At 40.6% G+C, this 15,861-nt stretch overlaps 2 long non-coding RNA genes and 1 pseudogene across 3 annotated transcripts in view; 2 read left to right on the top strand and 1 right to left on the bottom strand.

Annotated features, from left to right (window-relative positions):
• Positions 1 to 15,861, top strand: part of LOC149127396 (uncharacterized) — a 548,503-nt gene that overhangs the window by 151,753 nt on the left and 380,889 nt on the right. The gene's annotated exons all lie outside the window — the stretch shown is intronic.
• LOC100341686 (protein YIPF2 pseudogene) lies at positions 4,651 to 14,515 on the bottom strand (annotated as a pseudogene).
• The window catches only part of LOC103348766 (uncharacterized), a 56,459-nt gene continuing 55,150 nt past the window's right edge, over positions 14,553 to 15,861 (top strand). Inside the window, exon 1 of one of the 2 annotated variants that reach the window (XR_011387586.2) lies at positions 14,553 to 15,050. This is a non-coding gene — a long non-coding RNA (uncharacterized LOC103348766). The remainder of the gene's footprint in view (positions 15,051 to 15,861) is intronic. The other variant, XR_517063.5, reaches the window with a different exon arrangement.

Raw genomic sequence — 15,861 nt, 5'->3', positions numbered from 1 at the left:
AGGGTGGGAATTCAACTCAACTATAGTGTTAGATGTGGAGGTCTTTGAAAAGTGATTGGATAAGATTAATTCATGTAGATGGATATCCAATGATTGAATTCTATAGATAGACAGATAAAATAGGCTCTCTGCCTCTTACCACATGGTGCTTTGTGCCTCCTTGGGACTCTGCCAGCAAGAAAATCTTCAACAGATGAGGTTCTTAGACTTGCACCTCCAGAATCATGAACCCAAGTAAATCTCATTTCTTTATAAAGTTGATGTACTTCAAGTATTTTGTTATAATAACAAAAAGCTAACACATCCCCCACATTGAGAGAAATATCCAAGAAATGAAATGTTACCTATGGGATGTGACTTATAACATTCTTTCTTAAAAAGATTTGTTTATTTATTTACTTAGTAGAGAGAGAGATCTTCCACCCACTGGTGCACTCTCCCAAATTGCTGCAACAGCAGGCTTGGGTCAGGCTAAAGCCAAGAGCCAGGAACTCCATCCAGGTCTTCCTTCCAGGAATTCCTCCACATGGGTGCAAAGTGCTCATATATTTAGGTCATTTTCAACTCCACTTCCTGGGATGTGCATTAAGAGGGAGCTGAATTGGAAGCAGAGCAGAATGTACAATATTCTTTGTCAATATATAGACTAGTAGAATATATAAATTTATCCCAGTATAGATAGTAAATTTTACATAAAATAGTAAATTTTGCCTAAAAATTATACATTGGAACAAATAATATGGGCAGAAATTAGTTTCCTTTTTACTAGACTAACATTTCTTAATGACTTCTAACAATACTTGAGACAGGTTACAAAGATATGCCCATCCAAATTTTTTTTAGTTAATTATATAATGTTTTATATCTGCCCTTGTCTTCATTGTCTACCAGATTATGGCATCCTTCAGTCAGACACTGGCTTACCGTCCTCTTTTATCTCTTTGCACTTACATCAGTGCAAGTAGCTCTTTTCATGGAATTGCTCTGAAATAATCACTGAACTAAATTTAAAAATTATTTAAGTAAGCAAACGTACGAATCAGTAAACACTCTTAAAATTCTTTGTAGTATCAAACTTTAAGATCAAGCTATAGAGAAAATCTGCTGTGACTCTTCTTTCTCTTTCTTTCTTTCTTTTTTTTTTTTTTTGCTTTATTTCTTCTTGAAAATATATGCCTACCAACAAATAGGGAATTTCTTTATTCAAGAAAACATGTTAGTCTTTTCTTAACTGAAATATTTTTAGAATGAAGCTGACAGATGTAGATAACAGTAAAAAAAAAAGTTGTATCAAGATTTTAAAATGAAATTATAAAGCAAGCCCACTTATCTAACTGCAAATTGTTGGCCAACCATAACTCAATCCAGGTTATCATTTGTGAGCTTTAAAGAACAATGGTTCCTATGTGGTCACCTCTTTTTTTGTTTTTGTTTTTTTTTTTCAATTTTATTTATTTATTTGAAAGGCAACATGATAGAAAGAGAGGAGGAGACAGAGAGAAAGAAAGAGATCTTTCGGGGCCGGTGCCATGGCTCACTTGGTTAATCCTCCACCTGCGGCACCGGCATCCCATATGGGCACCAGGTTCTAGTCCCGGTTGCTCCTTTTCCAGTCCAGCTCTCTGCTGTGGCCCAGGAGGGCAGTGGAAGATGGCCCAAGTGCTTGGGCTCCTGCACCCATGTGGGAGACTGGGAGGAAGCACCTGGCTCCTGGCTTCGGATAGGCGCAACGCCAACTGTAGCAGCCATTTGGGGAGTGAACCAGTGGAAGGAAGACCTTTCTCTTTGTCTCTCTCTCTCTCACTATCTAACTCTATCTGTCAAATAAAAAAAAAAAAGGGAGAGAGAGAGAGAAAGAGAGATCTTTCATCAAAATGGCCATGACAGTCGAGACTGGGCCATGTAGAAGCCAGGAGCTAGGAACTCTATCCAGATCTCCCAAATGGGTGGCAGTGGCCAAAGCAATTTGGGCCATCTTCTCCTGCCATCCCAAACACATTAGCAGGGAGTTGTATCAAAAGCAGAACAGCCAGAACTCAAACCAGTGCTTATACGGGATGCTAGCGTTACTGGAAGCAGCCCAACCCACCAAGCCACAGTACCAGCTCCAGTAATCTCTTAATGTTACCCCTTTCCTTATTCCACTGTGTTGTAAATGAACTTGCATCTAGTGCTTCTACTTTTCCAGAACATTGGATCACATGAACATTAGGGTTGCTGTGTTTGTTTTTAACCATCTCTTATATATTCTTACACAGAAGGACATTAAAGGAGTCATTCTTTGTGTATATTCTTCATTTTCTAATAATCTTGCAAGGTATTTGATAAAAAAAGACATGGAATATGTATCAAAGTGGTAAAACAAATAGTCAGTCGTGGAGATACACTAAAAGATATTGGTTTAATTGTACTGAACAAGAAAGAGAAAAATGAAAGGAATAATTGGCAAGACAAGCATTAAGATGATCTGCTAGGTTATTTCTTGCATTGCTAATTTTAGTTTATCAAAGAGGTATATCATAGTGTAACAGAAAAAAATCTTTCATGTATCAAGCATTTAATTTTTTGTATGTAGTCGCTTTATGTTTCTCCAAAATGTCCACCAGCAATCTTTCTGCCAATATAACCAATTAAGTTTCATTCTATAATAGCCTCAAAGGTAACAACTATAGTTTCTTAAAGGGACAGCCCACAATAGTAGGCACCTAAGCATTCCTCTACTTTCCATCAGTACTTCAAGAACATGGTAGCAGCCCACCACTGTCTTATGGTAGCAACACTTGAATGGCTGCAGTTTGTTTTTTTTTGTTTTGTTTTGTTTTTTGCTTTTTTTTTTCTCTCTCTGCCCTCTTCTGATAAGCCAATATCAACACCAGACTCTCATAGCAGCAGCTATGACAATCAAGGGGAATTCTGAAGATTCTCACTCACCTGACTGGCCACAAGGCACACAGAGCAGTGATAATTGTGCCCTAACATAAGGAACCTATAATGCCAACTTTCTATCCAGAAATTCAGGAAGGGAATACTACATTAAACAGAAACTAGAGATAAGATCAAAGAACAGCTAGAGCTGGATAAAGGAACACTTTAAATCTGTGTGTTTTGAGATCACTCACAAGCCGAACTTTACTTGAATGAAGCCAATCAAAATCAATGCAGCAAAGATTTAAGACTAAATTACAGAATAAACCACTAAACTTGTATCTGGATGATATATGATTGGAGGAGACCAAAAGAGCTCTGGAGAGCTTTTGAAAACTAAACTGGCTTTGGACATCACACAGGGGAAAAAAATCATATATTTGAAGTTTATACCTTATTGGACCTGCTTTAAAAAAATGGGGGTGAGGGGTATCAAAGTTCTCCAGATTTTCATAAGTCTGTGTCTCATAATGGAACAGAATTCTTTATTTGAAGATTTCAAAAGATACAATTCAAAATTACTCAGTGTACAATGTACATTGTACAATGTACTGGGGAGACTGAAACAACTTTTAAGAGAAAATGCAATCAGTGGAGATGACAACTCCATATGACTTGCATATTGGAATTCTCAGAAACAAGCTTTCAAATACTCTATAACAATGACTCAGGAAGGAGGGAAAAGTCTCTTGAAGCAAATGGAAAAAAATAAAGTTCTCAAAAAATAAATAGAAACTATCAAAAAACAAATGTAAATTTTGAAGCTAAAAAATAAAATAATTAAAATAAAAAATCCATGGAGGATTACAAAAGGAGAATTAAAAGAACAAGTGTATATGAAGCTAAATCAATAAAAATGATCTATTTTGAAATGAAAAAGGTAAAAATGAGTTAAATAGGTGAACACAGCCACAGGACATGTGAGACAAAACTAAAATTCTAACAACTATGTCATAAGTGTCTCAAAAGTAGAGGAAAGTATGTTTGAAGAAATTATGCCTGGAAATTTCCCAAATTTGGTGAAAGTCATGCATTTACAGATCAAAGAACATTAGCAAACTCTAAATAGCACAAATGTTAAAAAGGAAACCTAATTGCAGCCAGAGATAAAAGAACAGAGAACCAAAAAAAGACAACTATGATGGTTATGGCTATGAGTATCTCACTGGAAACCATGAGGCCCCTATGGCAATGGAGCAGACTTGAGGTGCTGCCTCATTTGATCCCCTGAAACAGGGGTCTGGGAAGCAAGCCATCCAAATTAACTGGCCTGCCTCATTCTATGGTGAGAAAAACGCAGTAACGATCAGTGCCTGGACAACCCTGTGACGGAAGTTTGTACTCAACCAATGTTAGTTAGAAAATGAGTAATTGGGTGAATGAATAAGTAAGGGAATGAATGAATGTTTCAGCACAGGCAGTTTTCTTGTACTTGTCCCCATTTCGAACCCCCAGCGCAGCCAGGCCCGAGGCCACGGGAGGCAGGGAAGAGGAAGGCGCGGCCGGCGGCTGGCAGGGGAAAGGCCCTACCCGGCACTGCGCTGGAAACTCCCTGCTCAGCTGTCCCTCCCGCCTTTACATAAATTCTCTGAATCACCTTTGCATAGAAAATAAAAGTGCTTTGTAAGGAAAGTCTGGAAGTGGCGGCGGGCTCTCAAGGCATCCCGCGAGGCCTCGGTCGCTGTCTGGGGGGGCCCCTGGTACGGCCTGCGGGTTGGGGCTGTCCTAAGAGGTTGCCATGGCCTGGGCCGGCGTGGCCGGCAGCAGCGTGCTCACGCCCAGAGCTGTGGCATGGGGTGGCCGCATGGGGTGGCTGTGGGGACAGCAGCAGAAGAAGTACAGCTTGCAGCCCGTAGCCAGCAGGGCGTGCAGCAGCACCACTGTGGACAGCAGCGCCACGGCCGACAGCCTGCTGTCCTCACGGACCACTGGCCAGAGAGTAAACACCAGCCCGGCGGCCGACAGCATCAGGGCCAGCGCTCCCAACAGCCATTGCAGCCACGGCACAGGGATGAGCCACAGGACCACAGTGCGGATGCAGACGACGAGGGAGTAACCGTAGACATACACGGTCTCCAGGAAGGTGTATGGCCCCACGCGATCCCGAACGGCCTTGCGCCACTGCAGGAAGTCCCACAGCACCAGCGGCAGGAGCCACTCATAGCAGTAGATGGTGATGCCTGCCACGGTCACTTTGTGGAACTGGGGGCTGTTGTGGATGGAGGGGTCCCTCTTCTGGGCCAGCACCAGGGTCAGATTGCCGGTGACAGCAAGGACGGACGAAGGCCAGGGTGGCACAGATCCAGAAGGGGCCGTAGAGATCTGGCCGGTTCCGCAGCCCGTGCCGGATGCAGTTGTGGCCAGGCCGCGCAGCAGGGAGCCCTTGATGCAGTCTTGGACCTGCCAAGTGTCCACGTCAAAGAAGCTCTGGTAGTAGCCAAAGGTCTCAAAACCCTCACTTTAAATCTGCATTATTCTCTCACATGTGGGTTATTTGGGGCTAATCCCTAAACCTCATATTTGAGGAAGTGAGACAAATCACCAAGCAAGAGAAGGTAGTACCTTCAATTTGAAGAAAACCAGTAAGTGGAACAAATGAGATTCTGACTCTGAAAATACTTAATAAATCTGAACTGGGACACAAATGAAAGACATTTAATTTATTACTTGGAATACATTTTTACAAACATAAGGTGCTGGGTCAAGAAAAGATAAAGATATGGAAAAAAAGTCATGATTTTTGTAATAATTCCTCCTTGAAGAAAAAAAATAACAGGAATTAATTATAGCTGATGAAGGAGTTAATATATTTCATATTATATCAAAATATGCAAATAAATTAAAAAGGAAAATAAGCAGTAAGAAGCAAACAACTTTGAACTTTTTTTAAAGATTTATTTATCAATTTGAAAGTCAGAGTTATAGCAAGAGAGAAACAGAGAGAGAGGAGAAAGATTTTCCATCCACTGGTTTACTCCCTAAATAGCTGCAAAGAGTAGGGCTTGCCAGGCCAAAGGCAGGAGCCAGGAGCTTCTTTTGGGTCTCCCATGTGAGCGCAGGGGCTCAAGCACTTGGGCCATCCTCCACTGCTTTCTTAGTCCCCTTAGTAGGGAGCTAGATCAGAAGTGGAATGACCGGACTTGAACCAGCACCCATATGGAATGCCAGCACGGCAGACAGCAGCTTGACCTACTTTGCCATAGCACCAGCCCCAACTTTGGACATTTTTATTTCCAAACTTTTTATTTGCTTTTTCTGCTATAAAATCAGTGAGGCACAAAATAATACTGTGGTAAATTACTTTATCTCAAAAAGTATAATATAAAATGAAGTAATATATGCTAACTTATCTCTGATAGTTACATTATACTTCTCATATTTAATTTATATTTCTCCCAGAACTTACCCTTTTTCAGCTTTACCATTTATAATTTATCATATTTCTAATGAATTGAATCTCTTCAGTTATACATGATTTCCAGAAACGCTTGGTAACCATCTCATTGTTTTCTGCAGAAGTAGCTTTGGAAACAGTCAGAGTTTCCTAAGCATGCTTCCGCTAAGTGCCTTACAGCCTCAGATGTCTCCTGAACTGATGTCCACAGTAACACTGAGGAAGGCTTAATGATTTGTCCCTTGAGATTTTTCTGTTGGACTCTAAGAATGAAAGAAGTCTCCAGTAATACCTTTATGAAATGCGTAAGTCATGCTTTGTTAATGTTGATGAATTAAAGAAAGGCAATTTTCTACAACTCACCCTTTCTTGTACCAGCAACAATGCTCATAAGAAAAAGAAAGATTCCATTCTGGATCATCTCAAGCTGTAAAAAGGTAGCTGTTACTTATGCAGATATGCAAGCATATAGAACTCAAGCATGCCTCCAACCCTATTTCAAAACACAGAATTTCACTTCCTTCGGGAGAGATTTCTTGCACTAACCTATATAGCATTTGACACCTACATATTCCTCAAATTCCACACTTGATTCTAATATATCATTTTCTAAAAGTATTTGATCTATATTGCATACAATGTTATTTTAAAAGCAAATCAGTGTATTTAATATTATATTATAAGGATGAAGAAGATAAGTATTTGCGTCAACAGAGGTAATTTCAAACCCAGCAGATTTTTTTTTTAGATTTTAACAAGATTGATTAGAGTCGAAGACCTCCAGCCAGAGTGGCATGAGGGACACCATGAGAGGCAAAACCTGAAGGGACGGGTGGTATTGGGGTTTTTAAGTACAGTTTTGGAGAAAACAAAAATTTGACAATCAGGTTGACATTCAGTTACAAGGCAAGGACAAAACTCATCAAAAGACTCGATTTGTAATCTTTTTACACTGTCTGGCTTGCTCATGATAAAACAAAAGAGCCTTCAGGAGGATGGGATACCTAATTTTTTTTTACAGTAAGCTGGAAGATCAGAAGGAAGGAGTCACCACCCCCTTGCTATTCTTATAAGATTGGAAATTCCTAAGGAATGGGGCAGTTACTTTTGCCTTTCTAAGGGTAATTTTCTGGGGAAAAAACATTTTGCATCCTCAGTTTCCACTGGGACCAACCTGACTGCCCATTAACCCATCTGACTCCTCACATTTCCTCTCCCAGAAGAATGGACCCTAACTTCTGTTAGGAGAACTGGGAGATGACTGCTCTGGCTGCTTCATGCTGAAAAGGGGCGTTGGGAATGGCAGTCAAGACAGGATTCCAGCAAGAGATGGCCTCTGGAGGATTCGCAGTGCCAGCTTGCAGAAACTGCCTCCATCCAAGGTTTCATGTGCATGGCCATCTAGCATTTCACTATTTCAAGTCTGGAGAAAGATTAGATACACAGGATCTAGAACAAAGGACAGAGTCATTAACTGAGGACCCAAGAAAGTTGCTGTCTAAACCACCAGGAAGTTTTCCCACTGAGAGGCAAATAGAAACTGACAGGAAGGGGACTTGATAATAATCAGGTGGGCTTAACAGCCTGGCCAGGTATAAGGCTCAGATCTCTCTCTCCACATGGAGTGCTGGAAGAGGCAAATGAGGGAGGTGTGGACCTCCTTAGGAAAGGAACCCTGTTGACTTCTGTTACCTAGCTGGCCTGGGAGGGGACCTGGCATCTCTAAAAGGAAATCTACCATTTTGCCTGCAATGTTACTGACCCCACTTGGCCATCCCCTCAGCAGTGGTTACTTTGGAAGCCGGGCCAAGTGAGGGTTTTTTTTTTTTTTTTTTTTTTTTTTAGCTAAAAGCCAACAAGGTCTGTATCTCTGACCCAGGAGTCCTTCAACCCCTAGGGCAGTTCCATTTCCAGGGACCCAGCTCATTGCTGGCAGAGCAGCCAGGGCTTTTCATAGGCTGACTTCTGCTGAAGCCCTGGGTTTCCACATCAAAAAACCAATGCCATTTGTGGTGGACTGGTCTGTTAGGTCTCCTTGATGGTAGATCACTGTGTAAAGCAGCCATGAATCAGCCTGCGAACTGTCTTTACATTGCTTCTGCTGCCTACCTGGCTCTTCTCCCTCCTGGTTTCTGATAAAGGAGACCACAGAGGAAGCCTTTAAGAGGATGCAGGTGGGCCGGCGCCACAGCTCACTAGGCAAATCCTCTGCCTGCGGTGCCGGCACCCCGGGTTCTAGTCCCGGTTGGGGTGCTGGATTCTGTCCCGGTTGCTCCTCTTCTTGTCCAGCTCTCTGCTGTGGCCCAGGAGTGCAGTGGAGGATGGCCCAGGTCCTTGAGCCCTGCACCCGCATGGGAGACCAGGAGGAAGCACCAGGCTCCTGGCTTCAGATCATCCCAGTGCGCCGGCCATAGCCGCCATTTGGGGGGGTGAACCAACAGAAGAAGGAAGACCTTTCTCTCTGTCTCTCTCTCACTGTCTAACTCTGCCTGTCAGGAAAAAAAAAAAAAAAAAAAAAAAAAGAGGATGCAGGTGAAGGAGACATTCAGTTCCATTCCTAATCTTTGGTGGTCTATGCTAGGAATCTATAGTCACAGGCATGTTCTGAGAGTGGTTTTTCTGTGAGGTAGACAAAGCCCGTGAGGAAAGCTATGTCCTCACTTTAACGTAAAACATGATGACAATCTTATCTATACAATCTGAAGTCATTAGTAAAACTTTCCCTTTGTTTGGTTTGAAAAGGGAAATTTTGCCTATTTATTGTGCCCATGGCAAAGTAAATCTAGGTGTGAAATCATAATTTAAGCTCTCATTTTGGCTATGCTATTACTACAGAAAAATGTTAGCCATCCCTTTTATAAGGTCTAAAGATCAAACTGTACATCCTGGAGAGTCCTTCAGAATAGAATCAATTTCCCATCTTGAAGAGAGTAGAGAAATGAGGAACCAGGTCACCATTTCCAGATCACTTACTGTCAATAACTTAATATCAAATGAAAACTTAGCAAGCAAAGTTTAACTGTTAAATAACAACTTATGAAAACATTTATCAAAAGGTTCAATGCCTTCTATAAATTATACAACAATAGTACATGTATTTGGAAACATTGCTTAAATATCTAAGGCAAGTGTAACTTGTTTGATCAGCAAACCCAAGTTCAAATATGTCAATGACTTAAACATTTTTAGTTTCTTTCAATCACCAAATTTAAGACATCTCATACAGAGATTTATTTAGGTCATGTGAACCAAAAAGTTATCTTTGAGTAATTTAGCAGCTGACCTTTGACTATCAGGTGCCCTGGGACTGTGTCCATTCTCTACCACAAGACTGCTATATGGCTTTGGCCAAAGACTTTGCTCAGCCAAGATTCCATACCATAAACTAAAATTGTGAAGTTTCTGTAAACATCACCTATGAAACTACAGATGCTCACGGAGAAAGATATGATATGTCACTTAGATTTATTTGGTTGCAAACTAAAGAAACTGACCAGCTAGCTGAGGTTAAACTGGAATTTATTAGAAGGATGTTGTGCGGTCCCACAGAAACTATGAGATGGTGGTTGAACAAGCAGACCTAAACAAGCAAGCAGCCTGCAGGTTCCAAGTAACAGGAAATAAGGAGCAATCTCCTCAGGTAGTCAATTTTTTTTTTTAACCCTTAATTCAAAATTCATATTCCTAGCACAAAGGATCCCTTAGGCCTATCACCACACATCACTATCTAGAGGACTTCAAGCTTCTTGACTTAAAGTTTTCCTAAACTGACTCATCATGAGGAGGATTTATATTCAACAACAAGGGTCTATTACTAGATTATAGTAGATTAATTAGAAATTAGATTATCTTAGGGTAGATTTAGAAGAGTTGATTCTAAAAAGCCATAGAAAATATAAGCAAAGAGCATTTAGTTGGATATTTAATATAACATAGCATTAGACATTTTACTGTAGGCATTTTTTAAGGAATTTAGGATTAATATTATAAATGCTTTTCTTTATCAAGGAATGGAAATAATGGAGCACTGATTATGAGAATTGGTGATTCCATAGAAATTATTTTCAATAAAAACTTGTGTTAATGGATCTTCCCTAAAATACTCAAAATAGCCAGAGGAAATACTTAGATACACAGGTTGGGTTGGATTTTTCAACTAATGGAGACAATATTGGCATGGTGTTTGTTCCAGCAGAGCCATCATTTAAATTTGATGGCATATGATACTATTTTTACCTAGCAAGCATCACCTCTTCCAAATCCCTCCTAAATTCCACCACCAGAAAGCCACTGCTCTGAGATGAGTTTTTCCTCTCTTTTCCATTCATATGTTCCATTGTTTGTTCATTATCACATAAATGCCCATTAGATGTAATCATCCATTAGAAAAGCATTAATATTGAATGCCTTCCTCTCAGAAGGCAACACAGACATCTCTGGGATGGTAAAGTTAAAAATCAACCAAAAGGAGGCCAGCACTGTGGCATGGCAAGTAAGGCTGCCACTTGCAGCGCCGACATCCCACATGGGCCCCAGTTCAAGTCTCAGCTGCTCCACTTCTGATCCAGCTCTCTGCTATGGCCTGGGAAAGCAGTGGAAGACAACCTAAGTCCTTGGGCCCCAACACTGGAGACCCAGAGGATGCTCCTGGCTTCTGGCTTTGTATTGTCACAGCTGTGGCCATTGCGGCCATCCAGGGGTGAACCAGCAGATGGAAGACCTCTCTCGCTCTCGCTCTCGCTCTCGCTCTCACTCTCTCTGTCTCTCTGCCTCTCTGTAACTCTTTCAAATAAATAAATAAATCTTAAAAGTCAAAGGGACTAAAGACTCACAGAGAGGAAAGCAAGGGAAAGAGGGTGCTGCATGAGGCCTCCTCTGCTGGAAATAGTACTTAGCTTTCTGCCCTCCCCATCCAACAGCCACTCTAAAATCAGTAGGATTTGATTAAACTGAAAACTTACTTCTACACTTATTGGACATTAAAACTATAGCCTTTTGTTTTATAAAATCAACCTTCGAATTATTGAAGTCTCTGTTTTGCTTGTTTAAAATATTTCATGTACCCATTTAAATAAGACTTGTTACGTATGTTGGACTCTTGAATAATTATAACTTTTCTAATACTTCCAGTTTATCAGTATCTCATTTGGTTTCAACCTATTGACTTTGTTATAAAAATTATCCATTCAGTCAGACTTGTCTTTTTTAATATTTGTAACATTATTTATTTCTCTTAACAAAACATAATAACCTTTCTAAAATATTTCTCCTATACACATACATATTACAAGCTTCAAGTTTCATTGCTTTGTAGTAAATGATAAAATACAACTTTTGGAATGCTCTGGATTTCTTATGGCAAGAGTCTCTATGGGTTCACTGGATTTAACTGAAAGGTGGTCACAAGCTTACACCTAAATACTCAGATCATGCTTAACACTGTCTTTGCAATGCTTAACCACCTTCCTAAGAGTGAACAAAATGGACAGCTGTTACTTTTGTGCATGATATTCTTAGCAAACTCCCTGCTCATACTGAACCAATCGATTATTTGGCTTTATTCTGTCATGGTAGTGATAAATATCTCCTATATTTTTAGAACACAATACTCCATAGTAAACATGAAAATATTCTAACAGAAATACATGAAAAGAGTGTTTAAAAATATTCCTCCAGAGTCAAAATGCCAGGGTACTTGTAGTTTTATAGTTAGCTTGGCAGTCATAAAAAGCCCTGTTGAGAGCATTACAGTAAACCATACATTGAAGCCAAAGTAAAAATAGTAGTTTTTATAAGCTAAGAACAAAGAAGTTTACCCACAGCTGAGAAGTTACAAATAATTCTAGTGGAACTTTTAACTTGGAAAAGGAGCATAACTATTTACCAATGGAACATTCCAAACTGAATCGCCCCAGGGCTGAGTGGCAATGCTGCTACCTTTTACAGTTTTCTTCCATCTGTCTCTCACTGTCTAGATTTTGATTTCAGACTCGTCGTCTTCTCTTTCTGAGCAGTACACTTTTTTGACAGTAGAGGGCACTTTGAATTTAGACAAAGCCCAAGAAATCTCTGAATCTTCAGAGAGCTTTTGTTTGATTATCAAGAAATAAAATACAATTTTAGTCTGTGTTTTAGATGATGCATATTTTAAACTGTATGGTATAAAAATCTGTTTCTATTATGTGAAATCATTTTCTCCTTTTGTATTGTTTCATAAAAATACTGTAATATGAATTTCATGCAATGTCACTGTTTGGAAGAGATCCGTGGTAATATGACAAAAAATTGTTATCAACCTGTGAATGAACAAATCTTTGATTTTTATTTAATGAAAAGAGCCATTGAAGAACAAAAATGCATGTATACATTAAGCAAAAACCTCAAAAAATACATCAAAATACTAACATCACAGTGTAAAAATATAAAATAATGAAATCAGAGGCACAAGAATTCCATTCATCCTAGTTCCTTTTTAGAAAGCTACTTAAAGGTTATTCTTGGTGAGAGTTAAATTTTCATTTATCACTTTATTAAAATTCTTTTAATCTAGTATTTGCAAATAGTATTAAAATAATCTGATGGTCAGTTTTCTTAATTCTTTTTAAGGAAATTCTTTTCGAATTTGTGTGAAATGCATCAACATGTTGCTGAAATTTATGCAAAATACTTCATCTAAATATATATGTCTTTCTAATACAAAGAAATAACTTGATAACATTCCTTTAGGTAACAAATGTAATCTTACTTATAAATATTCTACTCCATTTCAAAGAACCAAAAACCAAAATACAATGCATTTTAAAATTTCAAAATAGTCTATTACAATTTCTGTATCTTTTGTCACCACATCAAATAATTACTTCCTTGATTTTTAAGGCACTAAGTTCTTTCACCCCTCCAAATGTTCATTTTCCCATGCACTTGAATACCTGTTGCCGTATTTGGAGAAGTAAAAAATTTGAAGTTTGACTCTGTTCAACCCAACAAAGAATGGACCTACTTGGTGACATCCCCAGTTTTACCCTTCATGTAGTTTATACTTGAAAAGAGGACATGAAAGACACAGAATGAATCTATCTAATTCTCTAGCAAGTAAACAATGTGCCTGAAATCTTCAATGGTAAAATGCCCAAGTGTACAAATACATAATTGTTTGGCAGAACAGTATGTGAAATATTATAAACTTCTGGGCATAGTTAAATGGTCATATGGAGTAGTTTTAAGTGAAAGTAAACAGGATGAATACAAATGCCAAAAGAAATGTACAATTAGTTTTGCCTGAGAATTTAACAGAGACAAATCCGTACTTTCAAAAAGGGTTTATTGATTGTTTGCTTATCTAAATAAGGAAAAATAAAATTAAATGCTTCCACTTACCCTGACATCCAAAATTATGAGAAAAAAATAATATAGAGATGTGTGCCTCACATGTAACCTTGCCCTGTGTAATTTTCATAAATGAAAAGCAAATAAACAGCAATTGTCTGTACCCTAAATGCACTGAGTGTCCAGTCATATTTATCCTTACTCCTTGCCTCATTTATTATTGCTGGTAAACTGTGTATTTGCCACTAACACTGTCTGAATAGATTTGAAACAGTAAGTGTAACGGGCTCAAATGGACAGTGCCTATTATCTCTTCCCTTTTCTCCCGTGCCCTTTTATGGCCTATAACTTCATTCAATCTGTAGCTACATTTATGTTCCTTTTACAACAAAAAGGGTCATAATGCTGCCTCTGATAATACTGAAATTGCCTAATTTGTTCATCTTCTTGCAAGGCCTCGGAGCTGGTCACCTTCTCAAGTTATGCCTGGGTTTGTCCCCATCAACTTTGGTGAAAATTAAGATTCCCGTTTAGGCACCGGCCATCTCGCCCACGAAATGCCTCAGGGCTGGACGAATCAACCAGAGAGAGAGGTGGTGGGGACGAGGGGAGGCCTAGTCTCACCGGCCCGGGGAACTCTCTCTCTCTCTCTCTCTCTCTCTCTCTCTCTCTCTCCCCCAGCCGCAGGGACCCCCACTGGAGCAAGCCAAGGCGTCCCCAGCGAGCTTCTAGGCGGGGAGGGGGCAGTTCTGCAAATCCCCAAGGCTGGGAGCAAGCTGCCCTGCCGGTCAGCTGACGCTGCGAAGGGGAGAGTGAAGGAATGAGAGGAATTTGCTTGCTCAGAAGATGGGAGCGATAGGGACTCCCCATTCCGACCCCGAGCGCGAGCAGGCGCGGGGGCGAAGCCGGGCCTCCCCGCAGCTGTTGCCACTCGGGCTGTCAGCGCGGCGGCCTCTGCTTGCGGCCGCGCTGCTGGGACTCTGATGGCCGTGCGGGGCCGGCCGCGGCAGCTGCTACTGCCTTGACTGTTGCCCCTGACCCTTCTGCTGTTTCTTCCTTGATTTTAGCATCAGCTTTTTTTCTCCCCCTCTCCTTTTTCCTGGCAGCACCTCTTGCAAAAAGGCAGAAAACAGCCTCCACATTTGCTAGATAGAGCGCGTGGGTGCGGGGGAGAGAGGCCGGGGCGGAGTGCTCCAGGCTTCGAACAAAGCTGGGATCCCGGGCCCCTCCTGTCCCTTCTCCCCGCTCTGGTTAGCGGTGTCCTTCCCGCTGCAGCAATGCTTTGTCAGCCTCGTGCCGGGAGCGAACTCCCGCACCGTCTCCTCCTGCTTGCTGACTTTGAAGGATGCTTCACCCCTCACCCCCTCCAACAAGGGAGAAGAAATACCAAAGATAGAATGGGGAGGTAAGTTCTCTAAGATCACTTCACATATTGCAACCCAGATTTTACTGGAATTCATGTGATTGAAAGCGGATCTTCAAGTCCTGGGAAAATAAAATAACACCCAAATGGAAGAGTGTGGCAGGTTGGGGAGCAATTAACTGCTAATTTGGAAGAGCGCTTCTTGAGGATTTTCCTGACCTGCCCATTCTCATCACTTCCTTCTCTGAGCTTCTCCTTCCCGCTTTCAAGGCCAAAAGCTGGGTATGATTCAGCGCATAAAAATATGTCACAGCAATTGGAATTTACCCTTTGACCCTCTGCTCACTCAGCACCACCTCAGTCCTCCCCCAACACCCTAGCTCACACGCGTGCGCGCGCGCGCGCGCACACACACACACACACACACACTGCAATTCACTTGCGAGCTCTGTTTTCACTAAACAGATGGCTGTGTTACTGGTCAAAACTGCCTTTTGTACACAGGATACAACTTCTAAAATTCTTAAGATAGGACCTGTTTGCAAAAAGAGCTGAAAGCCACATTTTCTGCTTCCTGAGACAGTTTATTAGGGAGGGAGATGGTCTATAGATTTTATATGCAAAGGCACAAAAAGAAAACTGTTAGTCAATAGTAATCTCTCTTTTAACACCAGTCTTATTCTTTATGAAATGTGTTTCTGTGGCTCAGTGTGGGATGATGATATTCAGTATTAAAAATGAGGAAGCCCAATTCTTTCAGGGATTCTGGGGTTTAGATTTAAAACATGTAGGAAAGGGGGAGAAAGAGGACAATTTTCCAGTTCTAAAAACCTGTTCACCTCTCCAAATAATT

This window comes from Oryctolagus cuniculus, chromosome 3 (genome assembly GCF_051225735.1).
Source record: "Oryctolagus cuniculus isolate XC-2025 breed Fujian yellow rabbit chromosome 3, ASM5122573v1, whole genome shotgun sequence".
Lineage (NCBI taxonomy): Eukaryota > Metazoa > Chordata > Mammalia > Lagomorpha > Leporidae > Oryctolagus > Oryctolagus cuniculus.
The sequence above is the reverse complement of the archived record's forward strand: the minus strand, read 5'-3'. Positions and strand labels throughout refer to the sequence as shown.